At 40.8% G+C, this 22,421-nt stretch overlaps 1 long non-coding RNA gene across 1 annotated transcript in view; it reads left to right on the top strand.

The window, feature by feature from the left end:
- LOC134419003 (uncharacterized) overlaps positions 1-22,421 on the top strand; it is a 37,802-nt gene that overhangs the window by 5,291 nt on the left and 10,090 nt on the right. Inside the window, exons 2-3 of the long non-coding RNA XR_010027928.1 lie at positions 3,826-3,957; positions 12,421-12,656. This is a non-coding gene — a long non-coding RNA (uncharacterized LOC134419003). The remainder of the gene's footprint in view (positions 1-3,825; positions 3,958-12,420; positions 12,657-22,421) is intronic.

The following is a 22,421-nucleotide window of genomic DNA, read 5'->3' as shown; positions in this document are numbered from 1 at the left end:
GGCTAAGTATGTCCAAAGCAACTCAGCAGCTGGTGAAGATAAAGCCAGAACTGCCAGAAAAAGCAGAACAGAGGTATCTTTGCAGGTCGAAATGAAGGATGGGAGAGCCACATTTGGACTTAAAAAAATAAATTAACCTTGAACCTCTCTCCAAAGTCTGATTTAAACATGAATCTCATTTAAATATAAAAAAAGGCAAAAAGTATAATTCACTGAGCTTTTTTATGCAGTGTCTGCAGTTCCTGGTCTGGGGAAGCAATGAGCTAAAGACAGGCAGAGTGCAAGAGAATGGTGCTGACTGCAAACATCACCTGCACAGGGGGCAGAAGCAGAGAGGTCATTGGCTTTTCCCCCCAGGTTTGTGCCTTGTCCCCTGCCTGGTGTGCTGGATTGATCATCAGGTGGATTTTCATCCCCTTGAAAGTGCTGACAGATACAATTCTTTGCAGCAGCACTGACGACAGGCTCCTTAGGTACAAGCTTAGATGGACCCATGTCTTTGTACAATATTTTGTGAGGTCCTGGTGAGGAATAATATTCCCTGTTCATCCCTGATTTAGGTGGAGCACGCCAGGATGAAGCTGCTTTTCATAAGGGAGCATTTCTTGGTGGATACTGGCTCACACAAGAAGTAGGTGATGTAGGAATGCAGGACTGAGGAGGAGAATTGGCACTCAGCTCAGCCAAGCATAGAAAAGTGCAGTAAACTGCTTGCAAGTCAGGAGGAACACATAAAGGAATCCAACTCCAAGGCAGGAACATATAAAAAAAATCTACCACTAGCCCTTTACATCTTTATCAGTCCATTTTTCTGATGCTTGAAATACTTTTTCCGCTACCTATTCTACTCACAACTTTTAAATACATAGAGAAGGGATTAGAGAGAAATTAGTTTTCCAATGAGCTCAGAACACATCTAGAATGATGCTAGTAAAATGAGCTGATGAACCTCCACATTTGGTTTTATCTTCTTGAAGTTGTACCTCCATCTTCTTCCATGCTGGCAGCCTTCTCTGAGGTACTTTTTCAGTGATTATCCCTTGGAGAGAGGTCCAAGGGATAATTCCTAATCTGTGAGATGGACAGATCAACTGGGATGCTTGGCCAACAGGGCAGAGTGGGATTTCAGGGAGGAGAAGGAACTTATTTTCCTTTGAAGCACTGCAGTAGCAAAGCCCCTGAGAAGTTTTCTGTTTGGTGTGTTTGGTTTGGGCAATTTTTCTTCTAGTGGAAAATTGTGCTTTTTTTCCTATTTAATCAAAATCCCAGTTTGCCTTATCGGTTTTGATGGAAAATTTTCACATAGGTCTTTGTTGTAAGATACCAACACAACAGAATTATCCCTTTATCTCAGCAGATGTGCTTTCCAGAAGGGGAACATCTCAGATGATGAAAAACACAGCAGCTTTGCTGCCTTGGCTCTATCAGACAGGTTTTTTTTGTGATAGAGAATTTGTCAAAACAGATTCTTGTCATTAAAACTGAAATGCTTTGTGGACAGCTTTTGGATTTGCTCAAGTGTTTTACTGCTAATTTTTTGCTGCATAGTTATGTGCAGTGAGTCATTGTGCCTTCTGTAGTGGCAGTGTGTGTAGGGGTATGGGATCAAGTCTCTGCTTTGTCCTTTACTTGAACTAGCCCGAGCTGAATGATTCAGATGAAGCCAAGTCATGACATGAAAGACTCCTGTTTCTGAGGCTGTCAGAGGTACTGCACTGTTTGCATCTCACATCTGGAATTAGAAAGTAGTGTTTGACCCAGAAAGGGAAAGTTTTGACCTGATTCCAATTAAGCAGAAACCTTTGTGAGTCTGGTTCTTCTTTTCCAAGGGCTACAGAAGAGACCCCCAAATGCCTGTGTAATTCTGCCACCAATCACAGTAGGAAAGCCTTGATTCTTACCAACGCCAGAACCTTTCGAAAAAAAGTCTTAAAAATATAAAAGCAAGATTAGTACTTTTCATTTCTTTTGCGTAACTATGGCTGTTTTACCCAATTTTCATTCATGAAAGGACACATCTTCAGGATGTGTCTGTAAATGCATCAGCTTGCAGGCTCTGGGAAGTGCCTGCCTGCTTTGTGTCCTTGCAATCCTCATTATTCAGCTGGTACTGGGAGCAGTGGCACCTCCCTGGTCAGCAACAGAAACATTTTGCAGTGTTTTTTTCTCACCTGTTGTCTTCTAGAGAACCCCAAGAGTGCCCCAGATGGAACATATATATATATATATATACAGCAATGGTTCTTTAATAAGGATGTCTGGGTATTTAGATTACAACCATCAAGGACAAACAACTTGTGAGGAGTGGGGCAGCCTCTTGCAGTGGGATATAATATATCGGTAAAAATCAGGTTCCTGGGAGCCAGTGGAAATGCATTTTATTTGCTTCTTCCCCAGTCACATTCTCCTAGCCCTGCTCTTTGCTGATGAACAACCGCCTATGCAAAGGAGATTGAAAAGGGGATTTACTTTGATTAGACCAAAGCCTTTCCTAGTATTTTCAGTCGTAAGTATGGCAGCTTTAATAAGCAAGAAAAGAAGATAAATACAAGTCACAGACTGACAAGAAACTCAATTGGAAAAGAGCAGGAACTTTTGTTGGGAGCCATGCTCTAAGTTCTGTCTCTTTCTAGCAGCCTCTGATAATCTGCTCAGTCCGAAGAAGGTAACTTCCTGCAAATCTCTGACAAATACCAAGTGAGGGATTTCAAAGGGATAAAATTAAAGCTTTAATTGCTGGGATAGAATTGAATTTGTATTCCACCCTGTTAAGGCTGGGAGAATTTCCCATCAGATTTTCTCTTTCTGTGACCTATTGGTTCACAGCCTTCAATGATCTCCTGTCAATCCTGAACCAAAAAGAAGAGAGGTTGTGAGCTGATCCTTTTCATACAGGGGAATAAAGAAAATTTTATAGGTTATATAGGTAGGAAAAGAGCAGGGCACAGTTTACCCCATGAAAGCTGTTGATTCATCACTTATTTAGGAATACCACTTACTCCTATCACCTTATTACCTTGCTAGAATTCAAACTAAAAGAAGAAAATGTATGCAACGGTCATGACAGGCCCTGACTTTATATTGCTCACTATGTCCTTCCTCAGCAGCATCATGAAATATTGATAACAATAATTATTAATGTATGATTAATTATTAACAAAGATAATCTGTAGATGAAAGACTGAATATTAACTGGCAATGTGCACTCAGGGCCTAAAAAGCCATCTGCATTCTGAGCAGTATTAACAGCAGCGTGGCCAGCGGGTTGAGGGACCTGGTTCTGCCCTTCTGCTTCACTCTGGTGAGACCCCACCTGCAGTGCTGCATCCAGCTCTGGCGTTCCCAAGCCTAAAAATGACATGGACCTGTTAAAACAGGGGCAGAGGAGGGCCACAAAAATGATCAGGGGGCTGGAGCAACAACCCTGTCAGGAAATGTTGAGAGTTGGGGTTATTTAGCCTGGAGAAGACTCTGGCAAGACCCTATAGCAGTGTTATAATACTTAAAGAAGGTCTACAGGAGAGCTGGGGATGGCCACTTATTCAGAACACAGTGGATGTTTTTAGACTCAAAGAAGTGAGATTTGAATTGGATATGAGGAATAAATTCTTTCCTGTAAGGGTGGTGAGACAATGGAACAGGTTGCCCAGAGAAGCTGTGGATACCCCATGCATGGAAATGCTCAAAGCCAGTTGGGTGGGACTCAGAGCACCCTGGTCTGGTGGAAGGTGTCCCTGCCCATGGCAGGGGATTGAAGTGGGTGATGTTTAAGGTCCTTTCCAATCCAAACCATACAATGATAATTCTCTTCATTTGTTTGGACAGGTAACCAGCAGCTCCAGCAAAGCCCTGCTGGCTCTTCAAGGCATTGAAATTTCAGGTGGAATAAAGGATGAGAAGGGATATTTGGAAAGAGCATCTGTTTGAGCAGAGAGGCAAAGGTCTGGCTTTCACAAGGTGAGTGGCAAGGGCAGTGTTGTTACCTGGGGCCAGCCAGTGGCAGATTCTAGAGTAATGATCAGTCCAGATTTTCTTTCATCTAATAGCATGAAAACTACAGTTTTGTGTTCAGGTGTGATTCAGATAAGAAGTTGCAAAGACTTAATTTAGCTAGAATTTTATGAGGGAATAGTTATTCCTCATCACAAAAAGTTGTATGCATGTGTTTTTAGTATAATCACAGTATATGTGGTAATAGAAAGAGATAGCATGCATTACCCAGAGTTCATATTTTTTATCTATGATCCTTATTTTTTTTTTATGGAATGCATGGAGAAGTTTTAAGATATAAAAGAGAGCACAAAAATGCCTTTTGGTACCTTTCCCCAAAAATGACACTTTGCTTGCCTGACCTCCTGTGCTGGTCTGTACATTTTTGTATCTCTGCTTTTCATCCAGTGCTGGATGTAAAGGGATGCATCCTTTCTGGGAACTGTCATATTCCATGTAATGAGGAGATAACAGCTGAGGACAAAGGGAAACTTGTGAAAGTCTCCAGAAAATATACTGCAGCTTCACAGATGTATTCCCTGTTGGATGCATTTTTGAGGATAATAGGGCCAAGAGGGAGCTGACCCATGCTGGGGAAGACTGGTGTCAAGGCCTTTTGCAATGGGACTACAGGAAAGTCAGGTTGACCTCTGACATAATACTTATAGGATTTATATTCCTAGCCCTAGAAATCTATGTGCTGCTTTATCTTTCTGATGTGTCTCCCTCATATTCTGTGTTCCACAGACAGCTTTTCTCCTGAGCTAAACCCCCAAAGCATTTAATCTTGAGACAAGATTGCTAGTTCATTTTCAGTAAGGCTTAGTGCAGAACTGTGCTTTTGAATGATATTTCATTATCTGTAACAGCAATAACTGAGAGGGGAAACGTTGTATAGGGACTAGAATTTGGTGACATTATCTCTGCATCTGACCAAAGTATGACAAAAGACCGTGTGTTTAACAACATAATAATAGTTGCCTGTGTCTTTTTTCCTCCAAGTAAAGGAAGAGACACTGTGGTGTGTCTGAGGACTTACACTCCCTTCTCTTTGAAATCTGGTGAGATGTAAGCACTACTTATTTGCTTCACCAGGCACAGGTGCCTTCTCTGGCCATTTCACACCCTTGGATGCTCACAACAGTGGTGCCATTTTGTGACCACAAGACTGTGGTTGCTGCATGAAAATATAGCAGTTTTTGATTCTGTAAGAGGACAAAATTATGGTGGTGGTGAATCCAGCAGCCATGAAAGCAGCTTCCATATCGTACTTTAGGAAAAACTAGTGAGCTTGAAATTTAGTCAGGCTTTTAAGAGAAATGGTAAGACCACAGACTACTTATTTTTTATCATTGTTTAAAGACAGGGGTTTTTTGCAAATTGTTAGTCCACTCCCCCATGATAGGTAGATAGATAGGTGGAAAGAAAATCATTGTGGAAAATATGTTCTGCCACAGTAATATATAATTACATGACAAAAAATAAATCAGCATGTGCTGCAGGCAAGACATTGTGTCTCATTAGCGTTTGGTGGACTTGATCACAAATAACATGTTTCAAAACTGCCAACTCCCTCTAATTCTTTTTCTATACTTGTACTCACAGTCACATTCAAAATTAGCAGATTCCTGGAAATACACTTCATCTGGCCAGCCCTTTTCCTAATTATGTGCTTGTGTAATTAAAGGAAAGTGTCCTTCTGCAGCTGCATTTTGAGGGGCTAAAAGCAGAAAGGCTGTTCTCACTAAGGGAGCAGTGAATTTTTTACCCAATTACTGGTACCAAAGTATCCTGTGTGATGCTTGTTATGACAACTGGCTTAAAGCAGCTTTCAAAGTCCAGTGCTGGCCATGCCAGGTACTCCTGAGATGCACAGCCAGAAAGCCAAGAGATCCCATTTGAGATCTAGCATTTTCCTCCATTGGTTGAAACTGAATGCAACAAAGCCATCACCGACAACAGACTCACTCAGAGCTGTGGATCTGTGCCTTGATACTGATACATGGCAGGACATCCATGAGAAAAGTGAGCAACATGCAGCTGAGGGTGCAATCCCACTTTTTTCAGCAGCACTGCTGAAATAGATACAAGCTTCCATTGTTTGCCTCTGACTTCCCATCTGTTAAGGCAATAGAGAGAAAAGATTTTTTTTTTTTCTTGGTATCTGCAGATATTTTGAGATAAAAGTTATTTTAATCCCGTAATTTTTAGTATAGCCAATGTGTGTTGATTGATTTCTCATTGTTTCTATTTTCTTGAAAGACTGCTGTATGAATTTTGCCACGCCACATACTCAGAGGCAGACAATAATAAAGCATACTACTTTGACCTTTTCAGTTGCCTGTACTTTAATTTACTGGCTATTCTCATTCCCTTCTGTTTATGGCCCCTCAATATTACTGGCAAGGAGAAAATAGACCAGACAGCTAGTCAAGATGCAGATTATTTAAAAGGGTAAAGACTGGCTTTATCATTCTCTTTAAAATTTATGCTGGTTTGTGTGTCCTATTGGTCATAAAAGTCATGATAATCCATTCTTGGCTAGAGCAACACAAAGTAGCACAAGTTCAACTTCATTTGTAGTGGTTTATGGGTCAGCATCCTGTTACAGTGGTGGGATGTAATCTGGATTAAGTTTTGTAAGAATCAACAGATTTTTCTCTGAGTTCAGTAAAAGTCCATGAGATTTGTTTGAAAGTGGTTACATGGGTGCTTACCTGACCGCTGCTCTGACTCTGACACTGCTGGTTAGTGGAAAATCAGGGGAAAAATAATCCCATTACAGATTTTCCCTGTACCAGTTTGATTCACGGCAGCTAAACCTGCTGCAGGCTGTGGCAGATTTCCTCCACCACATGGTCATGAAGATAGTGACTTGTCTGACTAATGCAGAGAGGTGAGAAGGGGCAACAAGCTGGCTGTGATCTTTCTCCATGCACTTGTGAAATACAAGCCGTAGTCAAAACTCCATCATGAAATACTCACTGTGTTTGGTTGTTATCAGTGCCCCACAAAAATTCTGATCATCCTTCAGTTTGGTGAAAGCCTGGAGGTAATTTTCACAGTGAGAATGGCAAAAGGATGACAAAATACCCTGTTGAAAGACTTATTTGTGCAGGGATGTCTGAGGGTGGGATATAGCAACAGCAGAGCCTAGACTTTGCAGCAGAGCTTTTTGTATAGTAGGATAGTTTCAGTTTTCTGGTGGTTCTGAAAAGCTCTGAATTGGAATCTATACAATAAAAAGAACAGGAGTAATGAAAAAGTAAAAAATGGGGGGAAAAGCAGCAGCTTTGGTCATTTGGTTTGTTTCATTTGTATTTCATCTAATCATATTGATTTCAGACTTGCTGTTATGATGGGTTTGGGGTTTTTTTTTTAAATATCTCTGCTGAATTGCAACAAAGTATCCAACTAGGAGAATGAGGAAGGGTAGCCAAAGCTTGATTACATTCTGCTGCTCACTGCACAGATTTGTACATTGTTAAAGCAGAAGGGACTAGGATGATCTCTTAAACTGAGTGGAATGCATAAAATTTTACCCTACTGAGTCCTGCTTCAAGTCTAACAACCTGGGCCTGAGCTAACTCAAAGTTCTTAGAGTATGAATTCAGTTCGATTTTGAACACTTCAGGATTTACAAAGTTCTAGAAATCTTTAAAATTTAAGGAGACAGAGACCACCACCCTCTGGATAGTCTCAGAGAAGATCCTCCAAGACCTCTGGATAATCTGCTGATTATAAATTCAGTATAAAGAAAAAGCAAATGGGAGCGCATATATCTCTTTTTCGTTATTACTCTCATTATTCTGACTTCAAATTACAGAGGTAGGAATGATGTGTCTGATAAGCTGAAGAATCTTAGAAGCACTAGAAACGCTCTTTGTGCTCGGATAAATTAAGGCAGCGGTGAGCTACTAACCCTTCATCTTCAATTTTAGAAAGCAGAGAAGAAACCAAGAGGAAATCCTTCCTGAAGAGTCTGTAGAGCCTGGCATCACCTGCCTGGGCTCCCAGGGTGGCATGGCTCAGGCATCACTGTCTGGCAGTGCTGACTGCACAGACATTGCTTTGCTCAGAGAAAATCAATGGGATTCACTGTGGAGTGAAGCGTTACCAGCCAGGTAAAAATGTCAGAAGGAAAGGATGCAGTTATTTGGCAGGGGCTGGCTGAAAATTTTCCATCCTAGTGCTTTTCTACTGAAAGCTGTGGGGTTTATGAAAGCCTTTGTTCTCCTCAAGCCAAAGTCATTGTGCAGAGCTTGAATGTGTTGTTTTCGTTTTGGCTTTGAAAAATTCTGATTTTGTTTGGGGCAAGACAAAATGAAGGTCTGAGCTAAATGTCAAAACTCAGCAAAAAACTTGAACAAATGCAAGCACAAGGCATATTTCTAGAGAAAGAGATAAATCTGGCTTCCATTTCTGTTTGTTTAACTTTTTTATCAGTTAGTTCTAACCTTCTTAAAATATATCAGCACTTTGTGTGTATTATCTAAAGAACTGGGCCAAAAAAAAAAAAAAAAAAAAGAATTCAGACTATGAGTTGGTTTTTAAATGTTTGATGATGGAGAAAGAGGGAACTCAGACTATGGTTTTACAGGTATAGGCGTTTGCCCCAGTTTTCTCCAGTGACATAAATTAGCTCAGGTCTTTTGCAGTCATGGGATCAAACTCCTAGCTGATATGGATCAAAGCACCCCTATTGCTGATAGCCAAATTTATGTCTGGAATAAAAAGACACAGTTCTCTTCGTGAAGTCAGGTGGACCACATCTGCAGGGGTGTAAACTTCAATTCATGAAGTTACCTGATGCAGATCAGTGGCAGATTTGACCTATTTCAGGTTTTATTGAACAGTCTGAATCATTGCTGAGTTGTCAGCACAGAGTTCAGCAAGTGACAAGCTATGAGCAGGGTAGCGTGGTCAGACATTTTTAAAATTAATCCTTGAAGGTGTTTACTCTGTTTATGCTGTTCTACATAGAAGAACTGAAAAGAGATGAGATTGGAACAGTATTTGCTGATAATGCAAATTATAGACTAAATAGTATAAGGATATAGGAAATTACGAGGTTTTTCAGCCCTTCTAATCTAGTATCAAGCTATACTTAAAGCTTTGTGGTCTGTACTTTTAGGCATTAATTTAGTTATTTGCCTTATATGTTGTCCTGACTTAGCAAGGCAAGGAAATAGAACATTAGAAGATCCCTTGTCAGAAACTGGCTCCTGTTTTCACTGGCAGAGCTCAGATAAGGTAAACTTTCTGGGAAGGATGGGCTTGTCTGTTAGAGGTATCCTTTTGCAATTCTCAGCCTGTGATTGTCATATTAAAAAAATGGAAATAATTAAAATGCAGGATGGTCCAGTTTATAGAATTGGAGCTGCTTCTTAGAATATTTCTTGACTGTTATGACAGTTTTTCTGCTATGCTCATTAAATTTCCTGCAAGCCTCTCCCAAATGACTTCTGTAGAATATACTCATGAACAAAAAGGACTAAAAAATCCCCTACTATGCGGATATCTATTCTTCCAAAATTATTTCTGTTTTTCTGACTTCTGCTGTGAGTGAGTGAGTTCATTTAGGTACATTTCTGGAAAGACTTGCAGAATGATGGTGTATCCCATCCCCTGTGTAGTGGCTCTCAAACTAGGCTGTGCATTTTCTGCATTGGCAGACTCTTATCTTCTGATATTCTCCTTGGAGAATTTCTTTGGAGATAGTTGCTTGCTAAGATATACCAGTGCTGCTCAGTTTCAATTTGGTGCACTCTTTTAATGTTCCAGATAACTTGGATTTAAGAATAAAAGTGCATATTCACTTAAGGGCGTAGTTTTTCAAATGGGAACAAAATTAAGGAGGTACTTAATGAAGAGTCTGCTTGGCTGCTTCTACTTTGGTTAAATTGAAATCTCTATTAATACAAGATGCAACTTTAGTACCTACAAAAAATGCGATCATATTGCCGCTTTTGTGGTGTAATATTTTTTAACTTTCCTAATTACATGGCTTCATACTGGGATTATAAGAAAGAATGCTAACTATCAAGACTTGTAATAAAATTAGAAGTGTTTGTCAACTGCATAATCCATGTTGCTTTTCTATAACCTCTTGCTGTAAAGTCACCAAGGCAGATAAGTAGGGTGGTGAGATAAAGTGTATGTTCTGCTATATTAATATAGCTTCAGATGAATCTTTTCTGATTCATGAAATTTTTTTTAGTGTAACTCCAAAATAAATTTATTTTATCAGCAAGGCTCAAAAAATAATAATAAAAAATTACTTCTTCCCACTCAGCTGACATCAGTAGATGTGTTTGCCTCACCTAGAATGCTATATGATATTCCAAATTTATTGTGACTGTAAACAACAATTCTGCTTGCTTTATGGCTTTCCTGAGCTCCAACAGTAAAACACAATATCTCTATCTGGTTGGAATTATGTGTTATAACAGTTTTATGGTGGGGGGAGTAAAGCTCTGATAAAGATAAAATAGAGTTTTGCTTTTCTGTGTGACCTTGTCATTTGAAAAAACATTGCACTCTAACGAGATATAATTTAAAAGACTTCTGGGAGCAAATTGAGTTTACTGAGATATTTCTGAGAGTAATTACTTACTGTGAGTTGTCACTGCACTCTGTTACAGTTCCTTTCCTAGCAAATGTAGATATCTGGGACTGTGTAGAATGGATTAAAGCTCCTACCATTAATGTTTGATGGGAGACAGTAGTGAAAAAGATGGATGCTTATATAACTGACATTTCCAGCATTTATGGCCATAGACTAAAATGCCAGGCGCATAATTTCAAGTAAAATGGCAGACCCAACTCAATAATATTTAATGATGTAGTAGACCTTGGCTGGGAGAATAGCTAACAGAAGGCATTGCACTGCATTTATCGAATTGTTAAAATGAGTTGAATAATAATTGTGTTTTGCAGGAATTTTGTTTTAGAATTTATTTCTGTGATCTGGTACTCCAAAAATAAATTCTTTCTCATTCCAGTCAACACAAAATGCAGAAAAATATTTTGAACTAGCTAACTTGATGGCTCGATTTTTACGCTGATTTTATCCTGTGTTTACAGCACAGAAATATATTCAATAGCTCAGATGTGGTTTGGAAGATTGGGTGAGATTGATTGGACAAGCTAGCGAAAGACAAAATTGCCTTCCAGAAGAATCTCCTTTTAGTGTTTGACTCTTTACAAAGTTAGGCCTCTTTGTGTGTCACCACATATCTAGGAGTGTTCAAATTCAGATTCTGTGGAGCATTATGCAGTACATAGATACTTGTGTGCCAGGACTATGAGATCACTGATGACATCAGCAAACAGAAAATTAACTTCTTCTGTATCATTCTGCTAATATTTAGCCTTCAATAAGCAGAAGGGACTTGAACTGATGGAGAATCTCAAATTAGTAGAGGTCTGTAGGGGTCTTGTTACCAGAGGTCTGTGGCCACAGAATCTCCCGTGTCTCTTTCCAAGGCAGTGCTCCTCTCTCTCTGGAGGGCACAGAACAAAGGTGGACTTCAGGAAGAAGTGTGCATGACCTACTATTTCCAGCCAGAGCCAGAGGATGTGCAGGCTTTCCAGAGGTTTGCAAATTAAAAATGGACAGTATATTCATTCAGGTTCAAAGACAACAACAACAAAAAACCCCTCCTCAAATTCTTGCTTTCTGAAAGAGAATTTTTAAAGCATTTTCTCTTTGCAAATCCAAAAAATCTCAGTTTGGTATTCTGAGTATTCTACTTTAAAAAAAGGGAAAATTTGGAATTGGGCTTCAGCATAGGCTTTACTTTTCTTTTTGTAGCTGCCACCTCAAAGAACCATTTTAATTCTGCTCACCATTGACCAAGCTTTCTCCCCAGCTTTTTTTTCACATAAATTTGTCAAAGTTGCATTACTGTCAGTGGGCCATGACATAGCTCTTAGCAGTACTTAGTAAGTCTTTCTGTTCTGTCAGAAGTAAACCTGAGTCAGGAAATAGCCACACTCCACATCCGAGGAGCGTAGACCAGGTTAACACAAAACTTATGGAGACTTGAGCTTAACTGCAGAATGTCTTAAAATAGTTCAAGCGTGGGAGGAATGGAAAGGCTGTTGTTAATAGATCTCATAGGTAGGGTTGCTATAAACCCCCAAGAAATGGAGTGGTGGAACATTTCCAGATACTAGGGAAGTTTTAGGGGGCATTTCAAGAGCAATGATTAAGTACTTATTTTTAGCCTTGCTTGTTTGGTACTGAAAGAATCTGTTTGACAATGTGAGCAGTTTCCTGAGCTGGTAAAATTCCTGGGGTAGAGTAAATGGCAGTCATAAGTATAAATTCCTATAAATGGCAAAATTTCCTCTCACTTCAACAGGAATAGGACATTTGTGCAGTATAAATTTCAGAAAATGTAAACTAAAATTCTATTGTTTCAGAACTGCCTGAAAAAAAACCCCAAAGGAGTTGAAAATCCCCCCCTGGAGAGCATCAGCAGGCACCCAGAATACATCTCCAGGGTCACTTAATTCCCTGGATCCTACCCAACTGCTATTGAAGTTAATTGAAAAAACTCCCATTGCCTTGAAGAGGTTTTGGATCCAACTCAAACGGCTCAGTGGCAGCAGATTACAAGAAGGAACCCCACTGTGCAATTCCAGCCATCTGCCTATGGGTGAGCATTTATTGATACAAATGTATTTGCTTGGGCTATGTCATGAGGCCCTCCAGCCCCAATTAGGCAGTATTTCAGAAAGAAGGAGAGCTCCCCCTCTCATTCGAGGTCATTGTTATCAGACATCCGTTCAGAGCTGGTGAGCTATAAAATAGCAATGCAAGTTTACCCACAGCAATGTGACAAGTTCCTCCTCTGTTCTGTGTGTGTAAAAAGATCAGCTAGTGCTGGGTTAAGCTGGTGTTCAGATCCCTGTGTGTCTGCTTGCATTAGACAGGACAAAATTTTATCCTTTCCATGTCAAACCCATGCTCAGTGAGACCCTTCTCATCATCAACATTTTACTAGATCATCTCTGGGCTTAGATAAGAGAATTGTTAGGAAACAAAGCTGAGTGCAATATATAAGGACTTTCTTAATTAGCCCACACAGCTGTGTGTCGCCCTTTTCCTCTAAAACTGGTAAAGAAGGAACATGATGTGTGTGGAAAGTGCATTTGAAGGATGGTTGTCTCCAAAGGTATTGCAGCATACCAGAAAACCAAATGTAAAACACAGCCAAAGCCTGTGTAAATTGCCCCAGCTGATTAGGGAACAGGGGAGCTGTTAACATCCTGGAACCATGCATGTAACAAAATTGGTGTGGCTTTGGAGGAGAGCAGCTGACGGGCCTCACCACGTGCCAGGCCTCAGTGGTGTGCTGTACATACTTTAATCATCAATTAGTGCAATGCTGGGGCAACCCACTAACAACTTAATGATTGTCTGGAGCTCCAGGCCATAGGTGGCTCCTCTAGGCTGTGTTACATAGAAAATCAAATCAGCCAGTGCACAGGCTGGAAGGGACTGTGCTGCACCCGTCTTGGGATGTAGGCACCACTTGAGCTTGTGGTGAAAGCGTCTCAAAGTCTTAGTCTGTCAGACTCTGTGCACATTCCCTAGTCAGGAAACCCATAGACAAGATGAAAAAGACAGGCTGCAATATATTTTGTAGGCTTGGGGCAACTGTGTGGTACCAGAGGAAGCAGATGTAGCAGAAGGCACTTCTGGTTATGAAAGTCTTTTTTCCCAGGACAATGAGTATGAGAGCAACATAAATTTTACACCATGACAAAAATCAGAGCAGGAAGCTCAAAATGGAGTCTAGCCCCAACTTACAGAATCTCCCAAGACTCTTTTATTTTATTTCAGTCAGTTTAGTTAAGCCCCTGGGCTCTTCTCCAACCAAGTGTTTGTCTGCCTCTAGACATGAGAATCTGCTACTAATCTTGTTTCTGTCCTGGGCTAGATTGTGTCCTTGATAGGAATTTCCAATATGGATGAGAGCTTTTTCTGCTTATGGGTTTTTGCTCATATTCTTTAGAAAATATTAAACATCCCTGGTTTTGTCTTAGGAACATTTTTATAAATATGCCTATAAGCAAGACAGAAATGACTCTGCTGGAGAGAGCCTTTAGTTCAGCTGTGAAAAATGGTTGTGATCAAGAATCAGTGACATGTTACTTTCAGTTTTACTCTGGACTGCAGTTGCCATACAGTAGCAGAGCTTATTGAATCATATAATGATATGGGTTGAAAAGGACCTTAAGGATCAAACAGCTCCAACCTCCCTGCCATGGGCATGGATATCACCCTCCAGATCAGGTTCCTCAGAGCCCCATCCATTCTGGCCTTGAGCACTTCCAGGGATGGGGCATCCACAGCTTCTCTGGACAACCTGTTCCAGTGCCTCACCACACTCTAAGTAAAGAATTTCTTCCTAACACCTAAATGGAATATCTCCTTTAATTTAAAAACTTTCCCATTTTCTTATCACTCTCTGTCCATGTAAAAAGTTGCTCTCCCTCTTACTATAGGTACCCTTTAGGTACTGGAAGACTGTTGTAAGGTTTCTCCAAAACTTTTTCTCCAAGGTGAACAATACCCTTTCTGTCATCTTGTTTCATAGGAGAGGTTCTCCAGCCCTCTGATTTTCTCCATGGCCTCCTCTGGGCTTACTTCAGCATATTCCTGTCTTTTTTGTGCTGGGGACCCTCAGACATGATGTAATACTTCAGGTTAGGTCTTGAACTGGTGGAGCAGAAGGACAGAATCACCTTCCCCTACCTGCTGGCATTGCCTCTTCTGATGCAACCCGGGATGCAGTTGCTTTCCGGGCCATACACATGCACTGCTGGCTCATGTTGGTTTTCATCCACCAAACCCCCCAAGTCCTTCTCGGCAGAGCTGCTCTCAATGAGTTCTCCCAGTCTGTATTGTCTGGTATTGTCCTGACCCAGCTGCAGCACTTTGCACTTACATGTGTTGAACTTCATTAGCTTCTCATTTTCCACTTCTCAAAATTGTCCAAGTCCCTCTGGCTGGCGCCCTTTCCTTCTGTTGTGTAAACTGTACTGCTCAGCTTTGTGTTTGTGTCTGCTGCAAATTTGCTAAGGTGGCACTCAATCTCACTGTCTGTGCCACTGATAAAGGTACAGACAGCACCTGTACAACAACAAAGCACTTTGGGACACCAGTTGTCACCAGCCTCCATCTGGACATCAAGCTGTTGACCCCAGCTCTCTGGTTTTGTCCATCTGGCCAATTCCATATCCACTGAACAGCCCACCCTTCAAACCCGTGACTCTCCAATTTGGAAATAAGGGTATCAAGGGGGAACATGTAAAAGGCCTTACAAAATCTGGGAAGATGACATCAGAGTCTTCACCCTGCTAATGAACTCATCTACACTGATGAGCACCAGGTCCAGTAATGCTTCTCCTCTGGTTGGTTTGTCCAATACTTGGACAAGGTCCTCAACACCCCCTAGAAGTCTCCTGGACTGCTCACAACCAGCTGTGCTGCTCTCCCAGCAGATGTCTGGGTCGTTGTTCCTTGGCATGTGTATCAGACAGGCACCTGCACATCCTGAAATCTCATGGGAATCTCCATGTGTGGCATGTAGCAGGTTGTTTTCTAGGGAAATGTATATGTGGCAGAAAACTAAGAGTTAGCATGCAGGCCAGCAAATCAAAATTACTAACTAAATTTCCCTTCAAGATAATAGATTGGAGGAGCTTGCCCATTGTAGTAAAATGCCCAGTTAATCTGAGAGCCAAACAGATGGGAAGTTTTGAGAAGGTAGGAGAGAAAAGGAGATAATAGAAGCTGCAATTCCATAGACAAGATCTGGTCTGAAATAACAGCTATAAATGGAAATTATTCACAGGATATTGCCCATATGCTTCCCAAACCTGTGTCCAGGCCGCAGTGTTTTCAATTACTTCCCCAAATGCTGTCACATCTTTTCTAGTGCTGTATCTGAAGGGGGTTTTGGACATGAAGCTGGGCCAGCAGCAAGATTAATTTCAGTATTAAAAGCTGATGATTTTTCACAAAGGTGTGCAGCAGCACCAGACCAGCACAGCTGCTGATCTCTCCCTGGCCAGGCTGCAGGAGCAGGTTTCCTGTCCTTCCATAGCTGAGGAAGGATTCCTGTCCTTCTCATACCAGCCCACAGCAGCCTTGCCAGGGACACTGGCAGTGCACACACACCTGCTCTCCTGGAGAAAGAGAAAACCTCAAATTCTCACCTTCAGGGCCTTCTCCTGGTCTCTCTATTCCAGTTATGACTCCTTCCTGTGGCTCAAGTGACTCCATACTCCCTACTCCATTCTCATCAGCCAGCTGCTTCCAAGATACCAAGGTTTTAGGTGGTTCTTTAGATTTAGCTAGACTAACTGCTTTGATGGATGCTTTTGAACATCTTGGCATTGGGGACATAAAGCCTCCTCCTTGTAAACAATTTCTGGCACTTTAAGGACTTGTTTGGCTGTCCCTCCTTCCTTAAAATCTCTTGGATCTCATCTTCCACCCCTGTGTTTACTTGTGGGATTTTTTTGCCCTCTTTTATGTATGCTTCCCACTGCTGGAAGCAAAGAAAAATGTCTGCTTTTGTGTGGACCCCCCTCAGACACTGAGGGTATACAGGCACATGAAGGCAGCTTGAGAAGAATAGGGCTTTCTCACATTGAGGGAAATTGAGGATGTGGCAGACCCATCTTTTGCCCTCTGTTCTGTTGAAATCTCTGTATAATCTTCATTCTTCTGTGTTTTACCTGTGAATGGGGGGCAATGTCATTAACACCACAATTCTGGGTAATTGGATAATAAAAAAATCAAACTCAGTGTAAAAGAAAAAACAAAACAAAATTGAGGGTATTGGGGAAAAAAACACACCCCAACAGCTCACTCTGCAATGGTTCACCAGTTTCCTTCTAGCCCTTCAAAAGGAAGATGTTTGGGTTAAAACAGACAGTGGTACCTCAACATTGGCTTAATGATCACTAACAGCACTGAAAGCAGATGTAAAATTAGGAATTATTATGAAGGAGTAGACAACAAGGTGGAAGTCATTATTACTGCACTATAAATTCATGATTCCCACCTCTTGAACACTATGTTTCCAGCAGCCTTACATTTGAGTAACACTACTGGAAAAAATTCCAAAGGACATTTTTTGACGACTCACCCTTTAGGAGAGGGATATCTGCACATATCAAGGACAATCAAAATATGGAAGACCCTCAGCACAGGGAATGATCAAGCAATTGAGGATTTTTCAAGATGGAAAAGCAATGGCTGGAGGACCGTGAAATGAGTTTCTGGCAGAGAACAACTGTCCTATGATTATTCCAGGACCTGAAGTATTAGAGTAGAATGTGGAAAAACTATCATGCAAAGGCTTAAAGAAATTCCAGGAAGTATTTTTTATGAACTATGTAATTCAGCCATGGAAACTCTTGATGTAAAATGTTTTAGCTACTGAAAGTTTACAAACATTCAAAAAAAAAAAAAAAATGAAACCAAAGGCCAAACAATCTACTGGAAAAATTGACACTAGAGTTGTGAAAAGCTAACTGTTCAAACAAAGTCAACAGGTGCTTTGTGCAGGGAGGGTGTTATTCCAGTCTGTATCTCCTAACTGAATTTCAGGCAAACCCTTTATTTTATCCTTACTCAGATCTGTAAAACAACTTTTTCTTCTCCCTTTCTATATCATGGAGAGATGGTTAAAGTGGTCTTTTCTCTCTGTGAAGGTCTGTGTGAGGGCTGTCTCACAGACAAAGACCATGACCTCTTTTTTTCAGGGTAGATGGCAAGTTCTTTGCTTTGTGAAGAACCTTCTCTCTTGAAACCTTGTCATATAGTTCATAACATGTGAAACTGATTTCTCTGAAGGAGCTGTTGTGATTTCCTTTTTTTTTTTTTTTTCCTGTGGTTCTTGTATCTTTGAAAGAAAAGTTGAGAAGAAAAATACAAGGGATAACAAACCACTTATTTCTCACAGTGTGATTCACCAGGAAACATGAAGGCAAGAAATGAAAGAAAGGAGCAATCTCTGGAGAAGGGGCTGAGGAGAGGAGGCAGAAAAGAAGCTTCCTGTCTTTCAGGGAGGCTGGAATTGCTTGCTTGTTTAATGATTTCATTATGAGCTTACAAGGTGAACTGAGAAGTTGGAAGTTACAACTGCTCAAGGACTCTTTCCAAGCTAAATAAACCCAGCCCATCTTATGGAACTTGGCACCAAATGGAGCCTCTTTGGGACCGAGGGAATTACAGACTACTCATTGCCAGTAGTGGCCAGTCTCCACCAAGTAGATTATTGCTTTATTCCCTCTCTCTCTCAGATGAGTTTTGCTAGGTACTTCCTAGTTGAAATGTGGTATAAACAGGGTTCCTTCAGGCTAAACAACCCCAGTTCCTTAGCTGCTTCTCATAACGCTTGTGCTCCAAACCCTTCACCAGCTTTCTTGCCCTTCTTTGGGCAAACTCCAGGTCCCTGAAACACTGTTGGCCCCTGATGTTTTAGGATCCAGACTAGATACTCATGTGGGTCCTCTGGGAGTTCTGAAGTTGTACCACTATCTGCTCCTTACCTTTCTCATCCTTTCAGGATGGATGCCTGTCCTCACAGCCATGGTGTCTCCCAAACCTGTGCAAGATTTCTGATCTGCTTCAGTGCTGAGGATGATTTAAATTAATCTGTGTTACTCTGAACCAAAACAAATGGGGAGTGCTTGCATGAGCCACCAGGTACCTCAGCTGTGATGTGTTATGGCCAGTAATCAAGGTGAGATCTTACACTGCATGGTGAGGTGTGTCAGAGAACATTGTCTCAGCCATTTTTCCCACATACCTGTGCCATCAGTTAGTTGGAGGGCAGACCTCTCAGCTGATGCTGGAACAGGCTTCAGCTTTCACAGCTTTAACACCACACACTCAGCCACATATCTCCAGTGACAGCCTTTGTGGGAGCCTCTAGCTAAGTATTTTTGAACCTGCTTGTTCTCCATCTATGGGAAAATTCATATTTGCCCTACATATTTGTCCTACCTCCAATTTGGAAGCAGGCTCTGGGGAGAAACAGTCAGGGAGCTGCCTAGCAGCATGGCAAGCTTTGAGAAATGCTATCCTGTGTAGTAACTCAAAGAAGGGGAGCTGACAAACCACAACCCTGAAATTCATTAATGACTCTAAATGCATCCCAAAAGCCATGGAAGTTCAGAGCTGAGTTCTTCCAAAGTGAGAGTGCTGGGGTCATGGTCCAGCCATGAGGTGCCAGAGCTGTCCTGAAAGGTTTTTGCTTTGAGAACTAGCAGCAAAGCAGCCTAGAGCTTGGTCCAGGCTGGAACTCCCTCCTTCAGGTCAGAGCAGTGGGGAAGGCTGAGCTTCTTGGGTCTGTTCATCTCTCATTTGCAAACTTCAGGGAGCAGCCGAGGGTGACAGGCAAGGCAGTGCTGGCAGGTGCCTTCTTGGTTGTAGAAGAAAAACTGGATTTTGCTGCTCCCTAGAAGAGGAGTGATAGCAGGACTGACCTATAGTAGGCATTTCTCTCTGCAAGAACTCAAAGTCCTGTCTTGTCTAATTGTTTGAGGAGGGCTTGCTTGTTTTATGCTTGTAGTCTGTGCTTGAGCTAAAGGCCCATGAAAGACAGAAGGGATCCCTTCTGTACCTTCCCTCAGTACTTTCTCACTCTAGAAAACCCAAACACACAGGAATTACTGTGTCATTTGAAGTCATCTACTGCAATCAGATGTTAAAGAAAATTTAAAATTTAGTGATGAGAGCAGAAGATTGGGATTGAGATTCCAGATTATTTCCTTAAATTCCTGGGGTTTAGTTACTGTTCAGACAGAGGGGGGGGGCTTGTATAACTTGTCCATGTTGTCAGGCATGCATATTATTTCTTCAGGTATTGTATGTTCAGTGTCTGTGATATTTATCTTCTTTTTCCAGTGCTGCAGCTTTCTTTGTTTTTTCTGCGCAATTATCTTTGTACCTCCCTAAGTTACAGTTCATATTGTTTAAAAAGTGACTGAGACAGGGAAGATAAGCAGCTGAGTCTTATTCTCTACAATATACAGCTTTCAGAAGCCATACGCCCACAAACACCCACCAAGCTGTCTCCATTCTCCTCTGAGAAAGAAAGAAATTGCTGCTGAGAAATGATGAGAAGAGATGCTTGCAAAGAGATGAGGCTGAGTAAAATGCAGCAGGACATGGGAGTGTGCTCATGGCTTCTCATTAGTGGAGGAATCTGTTCAGCACATCACAGCACACACAGGCTCATGTGACAGCTCCTGCTCCTCCAGGCTGTAATACAGTCAAGCTGGGAGGACACAAAAGCAAGAAATTTTGCTTTATTCTCCTAATATTTTTTTCAGCAGGTTTTAACTTACACAGTCTCTCACAATATACTGACAACTGCTCTCAAAGATGAAATTTTAAGTGAAATCAAATTGCTTTGTGAGAGGAGGTTTTGTGGCTACATTTTCATGTCAGAATTTTAAAAATACAAAGCCAAAAAGCATTTTTTCCTAAGTTATCTATTTTAATGTAAAAAAAAAACAAAAAACTACTCACTAGCAAACCCAGCCCTGGTCTCTATTTTCTGCAGAAAGCAGTAAGTATTTCGTTTGATTTAGTTTTGTGGTTTGTTTCTGTTTGATTTTTTTTTTCTGGGTTTCAGCAGTGATTTATTCAGTTACAGGAAAGTATAAAGCTGCTGCTATTTACAGAAAAGTGAAACCAATGTTTGTAGTAGAATCATAGATTTTTGTTTTCAGAAATGTGTCCAGTAAACACTATGAAGCATTTGTTACATACATCAAAGCAAGAAAATTATACAGACTCTTACAGACTGTATGGAACAGATGCTAAATAGGCTTGTAAAGGATTTTGCACAGTTTATATTTGACCTTAGAAAATGCATAAATAAAAATACAATAAAAAACCCTGGGAAGAATAAAAATTTTACATCTTGTCTGCTCTGTTACCATGGTCCTTTATCAGAAAAACTCGTGTGTTTGCCAGACATTACAATTTCCAATGACTTAATTTGTAAAAAGGACCAGTATACTATTCTTTAAAAAGGTTATTTTCCCAGGGAATTCCATAGGGATTTTACCTTTGCAAGGCACATCAAGCAATAATTAGCTATACTCGTGTCTGCATAAGCTGTGTACCATGGCTGCTGAAATGAGAGAAATGTAGGCTGAAGTGAGCTGCACTGTCTTTCTCTTAAAATTGGTAAGATTGACCTCAAGTGGTAGATTTGTCTCTGTATTGTATGTTCTGAAAAGTGGAATTTCTTTACCTCCACTGCGAACAACATTTGTATTTTTAAACATTAATCTACAAATAGGCTCTCTAATGCTATTTTCCCGCAAAGTACAGATATTGCCAAATGTAAAGGTGCAAAAGTCTTGGCATAATAAGAAATTGTGTCAAAATTAGACTCTTGGGTTTGGTTTGTTGTATATGACTTGGTTGTAGTTGTCTGTTCTATGAAGCAGAGTTTTGAAAGGTCTCAGCCCAGTGAATTCAAGAAATTAGTTGCCACCGACTTTACTCTGACGGGTAAAGGATGCCCCTGTGGTCCAAAGGGCTTCAGCCTGGAAATTACTAATCAGTCAGACTCTTGCCTGGAGAAATGCACTAATCAAAAAGTACTTGGAGCTCTGTCTCACTAATGCCTCTCTCTGAGTACCAAGTCAGAAAGCACTACTGATTTTTGCCATTAAAACTTGCCTCAGATCAGGAGGTGACAGCTCTGCTGTCAGAGAGCCAAGAAACATTGATGCCATACACATTCATCTTCCTGCAAATGGAAGAAATTACAGTGGAGTCATGTTTTCCCATTTATAGCTGGGTCTCAAGGTTTACAAAGCACACCAGAGAGTAAATGTGATGTATCAGTGTTACAGAGCTGAAGGTTAGTCAAGGCTAGTAACACATGACTTGGGTGGGAACAAAGGAGCCAACAACATTCCCAAGCAGAAAAAGAACCCCAGCATCATGCCTTGTAAGCAGATTGCCAGTGGCCTTTGAGTGTGTGGGTCTCAGGGACCATTAAATGGGATTCCAGGCTCATATAATTAAAAAAAAATATATAAGAAAAGCAATCCCTTATGATATTTTCATGCTGTAACTCAAATATTTTCTTCCTTGCTGTTTTGTATTTGTATTTTAAACGTGAAATTGTAATCTGGTTTCAAACACCCTTCTGCAAGGATAATAAATTTAAAAAAAACACAACAAAGTAAGCATCCCAAGCCAAAAATCTCCAAAAGCCCCCCAAAAAATCACTATGTCTCCCAAAAAAAGTATTTCACTTTGTTTTCTCTTGAGGCCAGTGTTTAGATTGGAATAGATTCTGTGCCCTGGATTTTAACACAGAAATGTCCTGCCATTCCTTTTGATAGTTTTGGATCAGGCTCCCAAA

This window comes from Melospiza melodia, chromosome 5, assembly GCF_035770615.1.
Source record: "Melospiza melodia melodia isolate bMelMel2 chromosome 5, bMelMel2.pri, whole genome shotgun sequence".
Taxonomy (NCBI): Eukaryota; Metazoa; Chordata; class Aves; order Passeriformes; family Passerellidae; genus Melospiza; species Melospiza melodia.
The sequence above is the reverse complement of the archived record's forward strand: the minus strand, read 5'-3'. Positions and strand labels throughout refer to the sequence as shown.